General features: G+C 41.7%; 1 protein-coding gene across 13 annotated transcripts in view; it reads left to right on the top strand.

Moving 5' to 3' along the window:
• ERC1 (ELKS/RAB6-interacting/CAST family member 1) overlaps positions 1-13,840 on the top strand; it is a 271,066-nt gene that overhangs the window by 191,540 nt on the left and 65,686 nt on the right. The window lies entirely within an intron of this gene.

Raw genomic sequence — 13,840 nt, 5'->3', positions numbered from 1 at the left:
ATTCCTCCAAGCCACATCCAGCCTGGCCCTGAACAGTTCCAGGGGCTGGGCATCCACAGCTTCTCTGAGAAACCTGTTCCAGTGTCTGACCAAATCCTGGCTTTTGACCCAAATCCAGCAGGGCAAGCAAAGTAGCCTCACAGTATTTCATCCATTGCCTCTGAGAGCCTTCTCCAGCCACACAGCTCTTTCCTTGCACCAGTGTGGGCTCTCCCCCTGGGGCTGCAGTCCTTCAGGAAAGATCTGCTCTAAGAGGGCAGCAGTGACTGTCTGCTCCACCATAGGCTTCAGGGGTTCTGTACTTTGTACCTGGAGCACCTCTTTCCCTTCCTCCTTCTCTGATCTTGTCCTTCCCAGTGCTGTTCCTCACCCTTTTTCCCCCGCGCCCTTCCTTTGCCGTGTGGTAGGTCTTGCTCTTTCTAAAATATGTTTTCTTAGAGATGGCACCAGCTGGGCTGAGGGGCTGAGCAGTGTCCTGCAGTGGATTCATCAGGAGCTGGCTGTGTCCAGCACACAGCAGCCCTGGTCTCTTCTCCCAGAGGCTCCTGCAATCCCTCTGCTGCCAACACCTCGTCATGGACACCCAATAGAGCATCAAATGTTATTTAAAATTTTCGTTACAGGGAAATTAGGAGAGTGTAACAATGCTTACTGATGCACTAGCATGCCACTTGCTGAGTGACAAAGAATATTTTCTTCATGGGAAGGAGGAATTTGTTTTCCATGTTGGGTTTTAACTCTTGCACAGATGTAGACAAGGCTGCTGGTACAGGAGGTCAGAGCTACACAGGGAGGCTCTGCTCTTCTGCCAAGTGTCAAACATGCTTAAAACATGGGAAAACACTTTATGCAGCAGGTCCAGAGGCTTTGTGGCCACAGAGAAGTCTGCACTGGGGAGACAGTGTCTGCAGAATCCAGTGTGGCCTGGACAGATTCCTGGACAACAGGTCCATGAGTGGATATTGGAATGAGCTTAGATAGGGATGTGCTGTATAATATTCTTAATTCTCAATGCTGGCAGAATATGAGTGACTGGGACAATAGACTGTGTTACAGCTTATAACAGAACTGAAGAAATGCAACCAAGAGAAAAGCATGGCAGCAAGGTCTGAAAGGCTGAAATTACAAAATGTATTCTGTAGAATACAAAGTACTGAAATTAAGGAGACAACGTTAAGCCCAAATTACTTTGGAATCATTCAAGTAAGATGCTAAGAAAATCATGGACTTTTGCCTAAAAAGACAAGCAGCAGAATTCTGTTTGTTGCATAGGTGGATGTGGTATAACACTAAGATATCTACAGATATCTAATATCTACAGATATTTTTGTCATATGGCTTTAATCCTTTTTCTCTTAAGAATGCCTCTTTCTGCAGTGTTTCTGTATATTATCAAGTGTTGAAGTGGATCAGATCTAAGTGGTTAGTTGGAGTTGTGGTCACCTCAATTACCCTGATTGCTGGTGAAAACAGCAAGACTTGATTGGAGGAAGCAGATTTGGAGTTCTTTCAGAAGTGCCTACAAACAGTTTTTAAGAAGTTTGATCGCACAGAGATTCTTTGCAACCTAAGAATTAAGTTTGCTTTAGGTTTCCCTATAATGGAAATATCTGATTGCCTTTTGCTACAATTGCAATCACGTTTTTATTCCTCCTTATTGTAACTTTATCTTCCTTTACCTCAGATTTTTCCATTAATTTCAGGAAATAAGAGCCTGACACAGTAATGCTTGTGAGTGAAACCTGGTCCTTGGCATCCTGATGTTTGAACTTTATGGATTAGAATTGTTGACTCACAGCAATCAGGTTCACTCTTGTTGTGTCTGACAGGGAACAGAAGGGACTAAGCCAAAACCAGAGCCCCCAGAGTAAGGGCATTAGACCTGTCTTTACCAAAGTGAATGGTTTCCCTTCTAAATAGTCTCTGGAAAGAAGCTTAGTAATTCCTTAGGGAGGCAAGTTATAAAACTTGAGATGCAGATATTTAAATCCTATGAGCCAGCCAGCAGCAGTGGAATTGGCTGTCAGAACTTGTAAAAATCTCAACCAATCTCTTTTATTGTCTTGTGGCTGCAGCAGTGAGGCATCTCAGCTTGTGCAGGGTGAACTTTCCCCACCATATCCTGTTTGCTACTGTGTGAATGAAATGGCAATGCAAGTTATGTCAGAGGAAGCATCTTTAGAGTGTGAAAGGTTATCACAGAAATCCTTTCATCTGCTGAAATGTAACAACATGGGAATTTATAACCGTCATACCAGAGGAGCTACAGAAATTACTGGAGCCCAACATTGCATCTGTTTGAGTTTATCAAATAAGTGATGCTGCCTGCAGTGTTTCAGATTCTTGTGTATGATATTTTGAGCTGTGTCATTTTCACTGGAAGTTGTTGAACATATGGAGGAATTTCCATTTGCATGCCAATTAAAGAGTTCTAGGGTGTTTGGGAGGTTATTACCTGTCCACTGCAAATGAATCCAGATTATTCAAGGAAATTCATGAGAAAAGTTCTCCTACATGATGCTACCACAACTTCCAGCATAATGTGACTCTAAATGGGAATGTCCTTCCTAGCTACAAATTCAAACTCGGTGGAGTCGTTCTGAATCCCTGTCTTGTGCATCAAGCTTCAGAAAATCTTTTTACATTCAAGCTCTGGGCCCCAGTCTGGTTCTGGTTAGAATTCTGCTGTTTTAGACAGCAGACCAGTGTAATTTATGGAAATCTTCTGGTAGCTAGTGGTTAAAGAGGGAGCTGTACTGCACTTGAAAGTGGTTATATGGTATGGTTGTCTTTTTTTACAAGGGAATGAACTTGGTGACCCTACTAAAACAGGATTAGACAGAAAGATCAGTGTGGGTGGCAGCCATTTAGATGATAAGAAATTAATTCAATAATTCATGTTGTCCACCTTTTTATGCGCTAAGCTGTGATTGAAAGGATATCTGTAAAGAGCCACATGAAGTCTGTTATTTGTCTCTTCTGAGTGACACAAAAATCCTGAATGCTGTAGCTTCTTGCCAGGTAGTATATGGTCTTGATCTAACAGTGTGTCTCTGTTCTAGAAATGTGTTTGATTCTGGAACACTGCTGTGTAAAATCTGGAGCCCTCAGGTCCTGTGCCTATTTAGGAGTCAGCTGTAGGCTCACTTTCAGACATATTGGTATTGTCATGGAATGTGCAACCCTGGTAACCTTGGTTGATTTGGGAACTTGATATAAAAGGAGACAGAATGATAATTTTTAGTAGTGTGGTTGCCCCTTGATTCAAAAAGAGGAATGTCTGCATGCAACTTAGCTGGAGGAAAATCAAATTCTAGCACAGAAATCAACAAGTTAGACTATTGTTCTTCAGCATGGGCTAGAAACTATCTAATAAAATTCTTTATTTATAATTGGATCCAGTTTTTCCATCGAGTTGCATTTGCATTGCATAATCTCCTACCCTGTTGGAAGAATTCCCTTGGCCCTTACAAAGCCCACTGTACTGGCTGATAACTTGAACTGCTCTTCATGTTTTCCATCTTTAGAGTGGCATTAGCTCCAAATTTTGGCAGTGCCTGGTTTTGGTCTCCACAGCAGTCCAGGCTCAGCTATGTGGTATTTCAGATACCATTCCTGATCCTTCTGGAGCAGGAGCAGCTGGATCCTTCTGGGTGGAACAGCTGTTATGCAGTTGTGGTCACTATGGTTTGAAGCAAAATGGGGAAGTTGAGGGCTTAATCCTTAAGAATCAATCAATAAGCCAATGGTTATTCTGGAAAATAACCCTGAAGAACGGAATATTTCCTGTGGCAATTCCCTATATCTGATGTATTTGTTTTCAGAGTGCAGAGGACTAACTTTAAAACACCACCTTTGGTTGGATATGCAAAGGAGACTTTGCAGAGTCCACCTGTTCTTCTTTTTTAAATGCAAAACTGTCTTCTATGCTTTCTTAAAGTGGAAAGCATTTTGTGGACCTGATATGAGCTTGTTTAATGACATAATGATTATAGGTACAACATCAAGACAATAAAAAAAGAAAATACTTAAAATAGCTTAATAAGAAGTGAGGACCTTGGTGAGTACTGTCAGTAAAGAGCCCCCCCAGTTTTGTATTTCCTTCTGCATAGGAAATGAGAAGTCACCCTAAAACACATCATACAGCCTGGTTACTGCCGTGGCACCTACAGTGTGGGTTTGAAGTTGTGAGACAGAATCTCCCAGTTCCCAGATAATGTTCCAGAACAAGCTGCCAGTAAGCAGCTGTCACTAAGGGGATCAGCACCCTGTCCCCACTGTCACCATTCAGTTTTCACTTACAGTGTACAGCCTGGGACAGCCATGGTGTGCCATTGCCTTGGTTAGATGTGGATCCCACTTTTACAGGTAGATCCTCTCACTGCAGCAGTTTTGATTCCCAGAACTGGGGACTAAACAGGTTTTCTCTTGTTCTCCTCTTGATTCATGTGTTCCTCATTTTGTTGCCCAGCTCTGGTTCCACTGTGAGGTGTGTGGCTCAGAAGCTGTGCATGTCATTCTGGGTGGTGAATTCTGCTTTGAGGCAATGCTGAGAGTGATAACATTTATAAATGCCTTTTCAAGTGGGCCTGAGAGCTTGCTGAAGGCCTTTTGGCACGATGTCTGCTTCACAGGTGCATTCCCAGACTGCTCTATAATGACCAGTAGTTTGGAAAAAATAGAGTAATGATAGGTTTGTATTCCTCAGGGTGTTGTTAAAAATCATTAAATTAGCTAATCAGTATTAAATCTCAGAAATTGTTATATCAGTCCATTGCATCATTAGAATTTCAAATTACTGCAGTGCTTAAGCTTTGTTATCAATTCAACATTTTTTTCTAAATGATTATGAAATGTTAGTGTTTTTTGTTTTTACTATTTGAGCTATCCCTGTAACTACCCATTGTCATGCCCTCTGTAGTCAGCTAATACTAAAGTAGAGGTGCAATCTAATAGGAACTTGTGCTACACTGAATTTAACAAAGTGTTGCATTTTAGTTGTATCATTTAATGTACATTTTAAGACTTCGCAATTAACCCTTGTCAAATATAATAACAGTAGTAATAATCAAAGACATTTCTAGTTGGAGAAAAACAAAAACATCTTAAATGCTTGCAGAGGGATTTTTGTAAAAATCCTTCTGTGAAGGTGCCTGGGAAATGAGGGCGGGCAGAGCCCCACTTTGCCCTGCCTGAAGGGAAGTTTGATGGCAAAATTCCAAAGCCCTGAAACCCAAGGACTTGGAGTGAGTGTTGACACTGATGTAACCTGAGCAGTACAAATGACGTTGCTTTAATACTGTGGATGTTCAGGAGCAGTGATTACTAATGGAAAACACAGGAGTGCAGATAAATGTACAGGAAGAGCCATTATGAGCTTGCTGCACCAAGCCCTTCCTGAAGGGGTCTGTAAGGGGCTGCTGTGCTTGGGGATGAGTTCCATCTGTGCTCAGCCAGGCTGGTGAGGTGGGAAGCTGTAAGTCACGGCCTGAGCACACCCCTAATGCCTTCTGCCGCTTTAAGGGTCTGTGAAGAGTTTCTTTAATTGCAGAAGATGGCTGAAGCCTTGCTGTGCTGTATGCCCCTCATTTCCTTCCTTTTTCCCCTCGTGCCAGCTCCTCCTGCTGTCCCCCTCTTCCAGCCCTGAGGTCCCCATGAGCAGCTTCATGCCAGAAGTGGTGTTTTGGAATTCCCAGGCTCAGGTGTCCAGGCCCTGCTGAGGCTCAGCCTGTCCAGATCCACCAGATGAGCTCATGTGGTGCTTCCCATGGACTCTGTGTGGTCGCTGCTGCTGAAAGCTGAGGGAGCCAGGTCTGCCTTTCCCCATGACCAGCCCAGAGCAGTCTGGATGTGGAGTCAGCACACTCTGAAGGTTGGAGGTGCTCCTCAAAGCTCCTGTGTTCCAGAGAAGCCTCAGAAACTCATTGGGTGTACTGAAAGGGAGACATCTCTGGCATGGGAATGGTGTCTCTGTAGGAACAGCCATGCTCAAGGGTCAGCTGAGCCAGATTCTGAACTGATAACACCCCTCTGTTTGTTTCTTGAACTGATCAATGTTCCTTGCCGTGGAAATTAGACATTATTGGTAATAACTCCTTCCTAGTACCTGCTTCCCTTCCAATGGCAGGAATTCTCTTTGAGAAATTAAACGCTCTCTGGAGTGTTTTAATGAAATCCAAGTTTTGTCTCCGAGTCATCAATTTTGCTCTGTCTCTCAGCCACCATCCTTCTATTCCTCCCCAGAAACCCACTAACTAATCAACTTAGCACTGGGCATTCTGAAATGTTTGCTGAGAAAACAGCTCTGTTTTGACAGACAGCAATTATAGCACCTGGGCTATAGGCAGACTTTACAGCCCTTCTGGGGATCTCTTATGAATAGGCACCATGAGGCCAGCACAGCCCTGTGCAAACAAGCTTTGTAACCAAATTGCACTGAAAACCCCCTTCTCTTCCACCCACACCCTCCCCTCCCAAAATTACTGAGTAGCATGGATGTACCTCCTGTACTTACTCTGAACCTGAAAAAGTTCTCACATTTTGTAAGAAAATGCCATTTAGATTTAGGGATAGTTACTGTCTCGTTCAGATGTGCTTGTTTGGAGTCCCATGCATGGCTGGGTGTGTGTCATACACACTCATTTGAAGTTGTTGGATTTTAATTTGTTTTTTCATAATTGGAGAACTGCAGAACATTTGAGGGCTTGGAGTGATTCAAGTATGTGGGAAATTAAGGAGAGTATGTTAATCTAAACACAGCTTTTGTCTGTGTCCTTTGGGGAGGCATATTGTCTGATACTGGTTACATTGCTCATCAGTCATAAATCACATTTTTTTGAGGAAGCAATGTGCTGTCTGAGGTCACACAGTCATCCTTTGCTGCCCACTTGACACTGTCTTGGAGAGTCTGGGATCTCTTCTCGGTTGCCATTTTATTTCTTCAAACTGCTTTGGTCTATGCCGACATCACTTCTTGCTCTGACAGGGTTTAATAGAAACCAAAAATTCTTCTGTAGGTAGCGTTCTTTCACTCTTTTCAGCAGTCTCAACTAGAGGAAAAGGAAAAGAAAATGTCTATAGCTAGGCAGCTAATTCAGGACATCAAAAATATGTGAAATGCTAATTTAAACAAAATAATATTGACCAGCCATATTAATGAAAAACAGCCATTGACTTGAAAGCTGTAAAGCTGTTACGGTGTGATAGCCTCCTTGTTCTAAAACATTCTTTTTCCCACACAGTCTTTTTGGCCATTACTCTCAGAAGTATTTTCTGTAGGCTGAAATAGGTTGCATTTAGTGTGTGTACTTTATTTCTGCTCCTAGAGCTGACTGTCCTGCTCTATTTTTACATTAATTACTTCAAAATCTTTCGCAGTGAGGTGTACGAGACCAAAAACATAAACGAGTGGCTTTTCCCTGAAGAAGGTGTCTGTTCCAGCCAGGTTGTTATTGCTTTGCTTCCCTCAGAGTGACCTCTGCTGGGAGCCTGATCCCGTCCTGCTGGGGAGAGGGGCTCTCCCAGCTGCCTGGGCACTCGCTGCCCTCCCAGCCACATCAAAGCAGAGGTGTAAATCCCCTGGCCAGGCTTGTGCTGGGCTGTGCCTCCCACAGGTAAGGCTTTCCTGGGATGGGCTTGTCTGCAGGGCAGGAAAACTGGCTTCCCTGGGTGCTTGCTGTAAGCAGAGAGCAGCACCTGGAGCAGCCAGAGGGTTTGGCACTTGCCTCAGCTTTTCATGGCAAATGAGCTCTTGACTGCAAAGGGATGTCTCGATGGACACAGTTGTGATTAGGTTGCCTTTAAATAGAAGATTATAAATGGTACTGCCTTCAAGAGGAGTTGTTTCTCATTTCTACATTTATTCTACTTAGTCACCTTTACCTTTCCCTGTTTCTATTGCACCAGTAAGTAAAAAAGCAAAATGTGTGAGAGAAACAACAAACAATTCGCATTTCCTTTTGCTTCCTTACTTTGTTTTGCAGTGAAATCATGTTAATAATAGAATATTATGTTACTTTATAATATAATGTCAGATTTTTTGAAATGACACATTGACAACAAAACCTAAACATCAAAACTTGGTTTTCCACTCCACCCTTGAACCCTCTCTATGTCACAGTTAAGCACTTTGCTGCAAATGATTAGCCAAAAAATTCCTAGGGATCTGCCAGTGTTAATCTCTGTTCTGCCTGATGATGATTTTGCTAAGCAATTTAAGGTGCTTTCCTGCCATAGTCCCTGAATGTGTTGCTATCTTATGTAAATAAGGTCTTGAAGATGAAATGAAAGACAAGTCCTTTGGCCAAACCTGTATACATTCATTTAACAGAAGACTGAGACAGCATAAAACATCCCCACAAGCATGTAGAGCTAAAGTTAGGTTTCTCAATGTCTGCAAATTTCACTTTGCAACATTAATATATTCAGAGTTTGATATTAGGTACGATTTTATGTGTGTTTTTAAGTAGATAGATTAAATGCTGAAAGATTTTGGGAACTTGTATTAAAAATTTGAAGCCATTTGGAAGGAAGTGGGAGTCTGGTCCCATAATACAGCTCTTACTGTATGAAGTCAGTGGTAATTCTGTCTTTGGTTTCAGAGAGGAAGCCATTTGTATTTGCTATAGTGATGAAAGACCTCTGTTTTTTTCTTAATGCCAGCATTCAAAAAACCCTGTTCAATTATTTAAAAATGCTGTTTTCTATTGATAGTAAATAGCCAGCATAATCAGAATTACTGAAAAAAACAAAATCAAGATTTTTTTTTTTTTTCAGTTTATTAGGCCACTCGAGGTATTTGTAGTATGCCTAAAATGTTACTTTGCTGGTTTGTAACATCCTTTGTTGTTAGTTTGGATCACATAGGACTTGAACATAAATGTTTTTGCCTCTTCTTAGAAAGGCACTGTGGCATTCCATATTTCTCTTTCCAGCATAAGAAACTGCTGAAGAAGTTGCACATGTGTTGGGGGTAGCATACTGCTGGTTTTAGAATCTAAGAACACTGGAGAAGTTGGCAAAAGGGAATTTTGGCTCCTTGAAAGTTTAATAAATACTGGAATTCTGGTGAAATTCTAGAAGTTACGGAAATGCTGAAGTCCTGGAAGTGTTGCAGAATAGCAGGCAGAGGGTGGCTAACGTGCTATGAATTGATTAACTGTTACAATTCATGAGCAGAGTGATGAATAAGCTGATAAAATATTCTGATAATATAAAGAATAGGCCTTTAATTAATACCAGTCAAATTACTTTGTGTAAGATGCGTAATGCCAAAAAAATGTGATATGGTTCCTTGATTATCTCTAAAGTTTGGTTACAAAAACCCAACCTTGTTTAGTATAAGTAACTTTTTGCATTAAGTATAATTAATCTTCTGTAGAAGACCAATTCCCAACATTATTACAGAATCAAGGAACAGTTTGGTTTGGAAGGGACCTTAAAGATCATCCAGTTCCAAACCTTCCGCTGGACCAGGCTCCATCCTGGTCCCATCCAGCCTGGCCTTGGACATTTCCACTGATGGGGCATCCACAGCTTCTCTGGGCACCCTGTGCCAGTGCCTCAGCACCCTCACAGTGAAGAATTTCTTCCTAATATCTAATTTAACTCCATGTTCTGTCAGATTGAAGGCATTCCCTTGTGCTATCACTGCATGCCCTTGAAAAGAGTCCCTTACAACATGCTTAAAGTGAGCATTAGCTGTCAGCATTTTCCCATTACAGTTAAAACTGAATAGTGAACTTCATTTTTGAGCTTAATAGATTTTGTCCTGGGCTGGATGCTGATAATCATTTGATCAGTGAGCTGGAAGCAAGTCTAAAATGACAGTGCAGGTGATACAGGAAATGGTGTGGAGTTCCCTAATGGTAACAGCAGACATCTAGGGCCATTTAAATTGCTTCTTAATGCAAAGCTCATTTATACAAAGTGCATCTGAACATGAAGCATTTAAATCGGAACAATATGAAGTCTACTGTGCATTATTTGGAAAGGAGTGACTTGGAAAAGGTTTGGTCATGTTATGGAAAAACTGTGGTCTTGGCAGCAGAAGGACTTTGGCTGCATAAAAATAGGATTAATGAGTATGAACAGAATGAAGATTTTAGTTCTGTATTACAGGATAGCTGATACAGTTGTCAAAAGACAGACTCTGTAGAGTCCTGATATCTAGAAAATCAAGTAATAGTAATATTAAAACACTTTATTCAAGCAGAGACAGTCAAAACAAGGATCATTATCCAGAAACTGAGAACAGAAGGGTTGGAAATAGAATGACATAAGACTATGACACTGAAAATTAATAACCACTGGGACAAACTCACAAGGGCAGCAGCCTTGGCTTCCTCATGGCTTTCAGCCCCAAGTGCATGTCCTTTTATTAAGCCCTCCCAGAATAAATGATTGGGAGCAACTGGGTATGATGTAAATATTTATTCTGTACAGGAAAGCAGACTGGATAAAATCAATAGGCCTTAATTCTGCCTACTGTCAGCTCTGAAACAATCTACTGAAGTCAAGGAGATCCTTTAAGTAGCATAAAACAAAATAAAATAAGCAGGTGGAAGAAGTTATTTTCCACACAACTGTTTTCACTTGTAGGAAAAGTAATTGTGAAACAAATAGCTTCAGGAGGCTCAGTCTTGGATAAATCAGATGGGTTTATTGCTGGTTACATCTGTTTTATCGATCCTTTCCTTCTCCTCTTTCCTTACCTAGATTTTTTTTTTTGCTTTGACCAGTTCAAGAGCATTCTTAACTTCCAGTATTTGATGAATTCTCATCTAAATATTCCCAAAACTTCCATTGCTCTATCACTTTCTCTTATGTTTTTGTCCTCTGAACATCTTTCAGGCGTGTCTGTTTTCCATGAAGCAGCTTCCCAGGGACATGTAACTTTGTTATGGCTGTAGTTTTAAGATCCAAAAGAACTTTGAAGAGTAAAAATTATCAGGATTTTTGCACTGTTTGTAGTGATTGTACAGAATGACTTACTGTCATCAAACTGCAGGAAAATCTTGCCTTTAAATGCTCAAAGGGAAGCTTCCCTTCCCATTTCTTAATTGTGAACTATGCATACTGAAAAAAAATAGACCCTAGTTTAGCTCTGGTTTTGGTGATCCATTATGGATCTGAAGGAGGCAAAGCAAGTTTTTCCTCTGTCCTGTTTTGTGTGCCTCACCCTTACCTGAAGGATAGCTGGAATACAAGCCAGCCATGGCAGGTTGTTCCTCTGTATGGTTGAAATGTTTAGAGAAATAAGGCTCCACAGCATATTGAGAGTGGAAAGTAGCCCCTGCTTTGTTTCATGGCTTAAAACGAGTTCTCTTTCCTTTCTCCTGGAACCGTAACCTGAGGTGTAAGAGCAACATTACTCTTAGCTGGGAGGGAGATTTCTCAGGAGTCCAACAATACCATCATCTCTGTCACCACCTCAGTTTCTTTCCAGATGCCAAACCCAAAACTTAGATCACAGCCCTTGATCACAGTGAGAACATCCATATTACAGCCTAAATTGCATGTCAGATTCTTCAGCTTGCAAAGAAGAAAAAAAAAAAAACCCTTCCAGTGCAGGGTCTGCCTGCAAACAGAGAAACCAATGATTTCCTTTTCAGTTCCTCTGTTGCCTTAACGTTTTGAATCCAATTTTTACAGTGCAGAAGAGACCTAAAAGCTAAAATGGAGCGAAAAAACAACATATGGAGAGTATTTATTTCTTGGGTGGGGAAGCTGTGTCTGAAGAATAGGATTATATCAGTGTGTTGCCTGCGTGGTGTCGTCACCACAGTAATGTCCAGCAAGAGGAGGAGGAGGAGGCTCTCTGAAGGTGGTGTTGGGTGAAGGCAATAGGGCCAGGAGGAGAGGCAGGAGGAGGAGGCTCTCTGAAGGTGGTGTTGGGTGAAGGCAGCAGGGCCAGGAGGAGGCTCTGAAGGTGGTGTTGGGTGAAGGCAGCAGGGCCAGCAGCAGGAGGAGGAGGAAGAGGAGGCTCTGAAGGTGGTGTTGGGTGAAGGCAGCAGGGCCAGGAGGAGGCTCTGAAGGTGGTGTTGGGTGAAGGCAGCAGGGCCAGGAGGAGGCTCTGAAGGTGATGTTGGGTGAAGGCAGCAGGGCCAGCAGCAGAGGCAGCGGTGGGGCTCAGCCCCATTGTTCCTCAAGCGGCTGCGGGGCTGTCCAGGTGTCCTGATTTAAAGGCTGCTCCTTGAGACAGGAAATTGTATCTTGTTCTGAGGTTTACTGTAATAAAGTACATAGTCCTGGGGGAATGTGCTGCTGGGCCCATGAATCACTTTATGGGCTGGCTGTTCTGACCTCAGCCCTGTGATTTATTCACGCCATACCGCAGCAGGAATGGCAAAAATGTGAGTGGTGCATGGTCCTCCCAGCCTCCCCCTTCCCAGCCAGATGGGCCTTGAACTGGGAGCCTGCCATAAATCCATAAAGGCAGGTTTGCTGCTGGCTGCCAGTTCCACTTGTCCTGCCCACTCTGCCATGTGTCTGCTGGGGAATCCTCTCGCTGTTCAGGTGTTTCCTTCGTAGTCCTGTGGCCTGGTAGTTTCTCGTGTGAAAAGGTGAAAAATCTCAGTGCAGTCATGGTGCTCCTAGCAGAAATAAGCGTGCAAGTTTTTGGTAATCCCCTTTTTCCTTTCAGTTAGCAATAAGCAACAGAAAGAAAGAGACCTGACTGTTTTCAGCTGAGAATGTCACTGTTTTACAGACGGACTAGATGTGCTCTTTAGTAAATAGCAGCATTTGCATTTACAGAGGTAGTTAAATGATGTGCTTTTGGTCAAATCACAAATGACAGCAGTGAAGAGTAGCTCCTGACTCTCAGCTCCACTAAGCTATGTTTCTATTACAAATGACACTGTTTTTTAAAAGTTCTGCATTTAGCAGTTGTTAGTTTTAAAATCTAGCACTTTCCTTTGGTGCTGGTCTTTTAGTTTTGGAAATATTTCTTTTACATGAAGCATCCTCATATTTTCTTGTAAATTCATTACAGGAAGTATCTGTACTCTTCAGAAAATGCTCAGATTTTTTATTGATGTCCAAAACACTTATTTCTTAAGCATAGTTTCAGGATTAAAAGTTGCCTATGTCACACATGTTCACCCTGCCTTGCAGTTATTTTCTTCCCCCTTTTTTTTAATTTACTTTCTTTCTCTTATAAAGTAGGTAAAATTTAAGCATCTACAAATTCAGTAAGATTTCTTTTACAAGAAGTTAACCTTGCCACATATCTTAACTAAGTAGATACCAACTATTTGGTACCAGCTACCAACTAGATTCCTAATAATTGTACAACCAATTAAAGGTCAATTTTACCAAAATAAGCTAGATGATACTTAGAAGAAGATAGGGGAACTTTCATTTATCTGTAGTATAGGCAGGCTTTCATGAGAGCCAGTTGCTTGTGTGATACAAGCTGGTTTATTTCTGTTTATTTCATAGTCTTGAAATTTGCAGGTTTATTACTTTTTGTAAGATGCTAAGAGCTACATTTGTAAATTTATCTGTGATTGTGTTTCTTCAATAAAGGACTTTAGGTGGGATTTTTGTTCAAACTACAGCATGAACACAGCTTCAGATTTGTTCACTTGAAAAGGTGTTGGTTGCTAGAATGTGCTAAATTGAGGTTTTTCCAATGTCCTCACATATGAAGTATTTGCTTTCTCACTTTGTGTGTGTTGCTTGAGGTTCACATATTTGTGTCTCATTACAAAACAGGCAGTAACAGCTTACTTTGAGATGGCTGAGCTTCTCTTTATTTCAAATAAAACTCTTTAGATCTGTACATGAAGAAAGGCTTTGAGTTGGAGTGTATCATTACTGTACTTAGCAGGGATCT

Source organism: Zonotrichia leucophrys, chromosome 1A (assembly GCF_028769735.1).
Source record: "Zonotrichia leucophrys gambelii isolate GWCS_2022_RI chromosome 1A, RI_Zleu_2.0, whole genome shotgun sequence".
Lineage (NCBI taxonomy): Eukaryota > Metazoa > Chordata > Aves > Passeriformes > Passerellidae > Zonotrichia > Zonotrichia leucophrys.
Note: the sequence above shows the minus strand (reverse complement) of the source record. Positions and strands in the feature narration are given on the sequence as shown.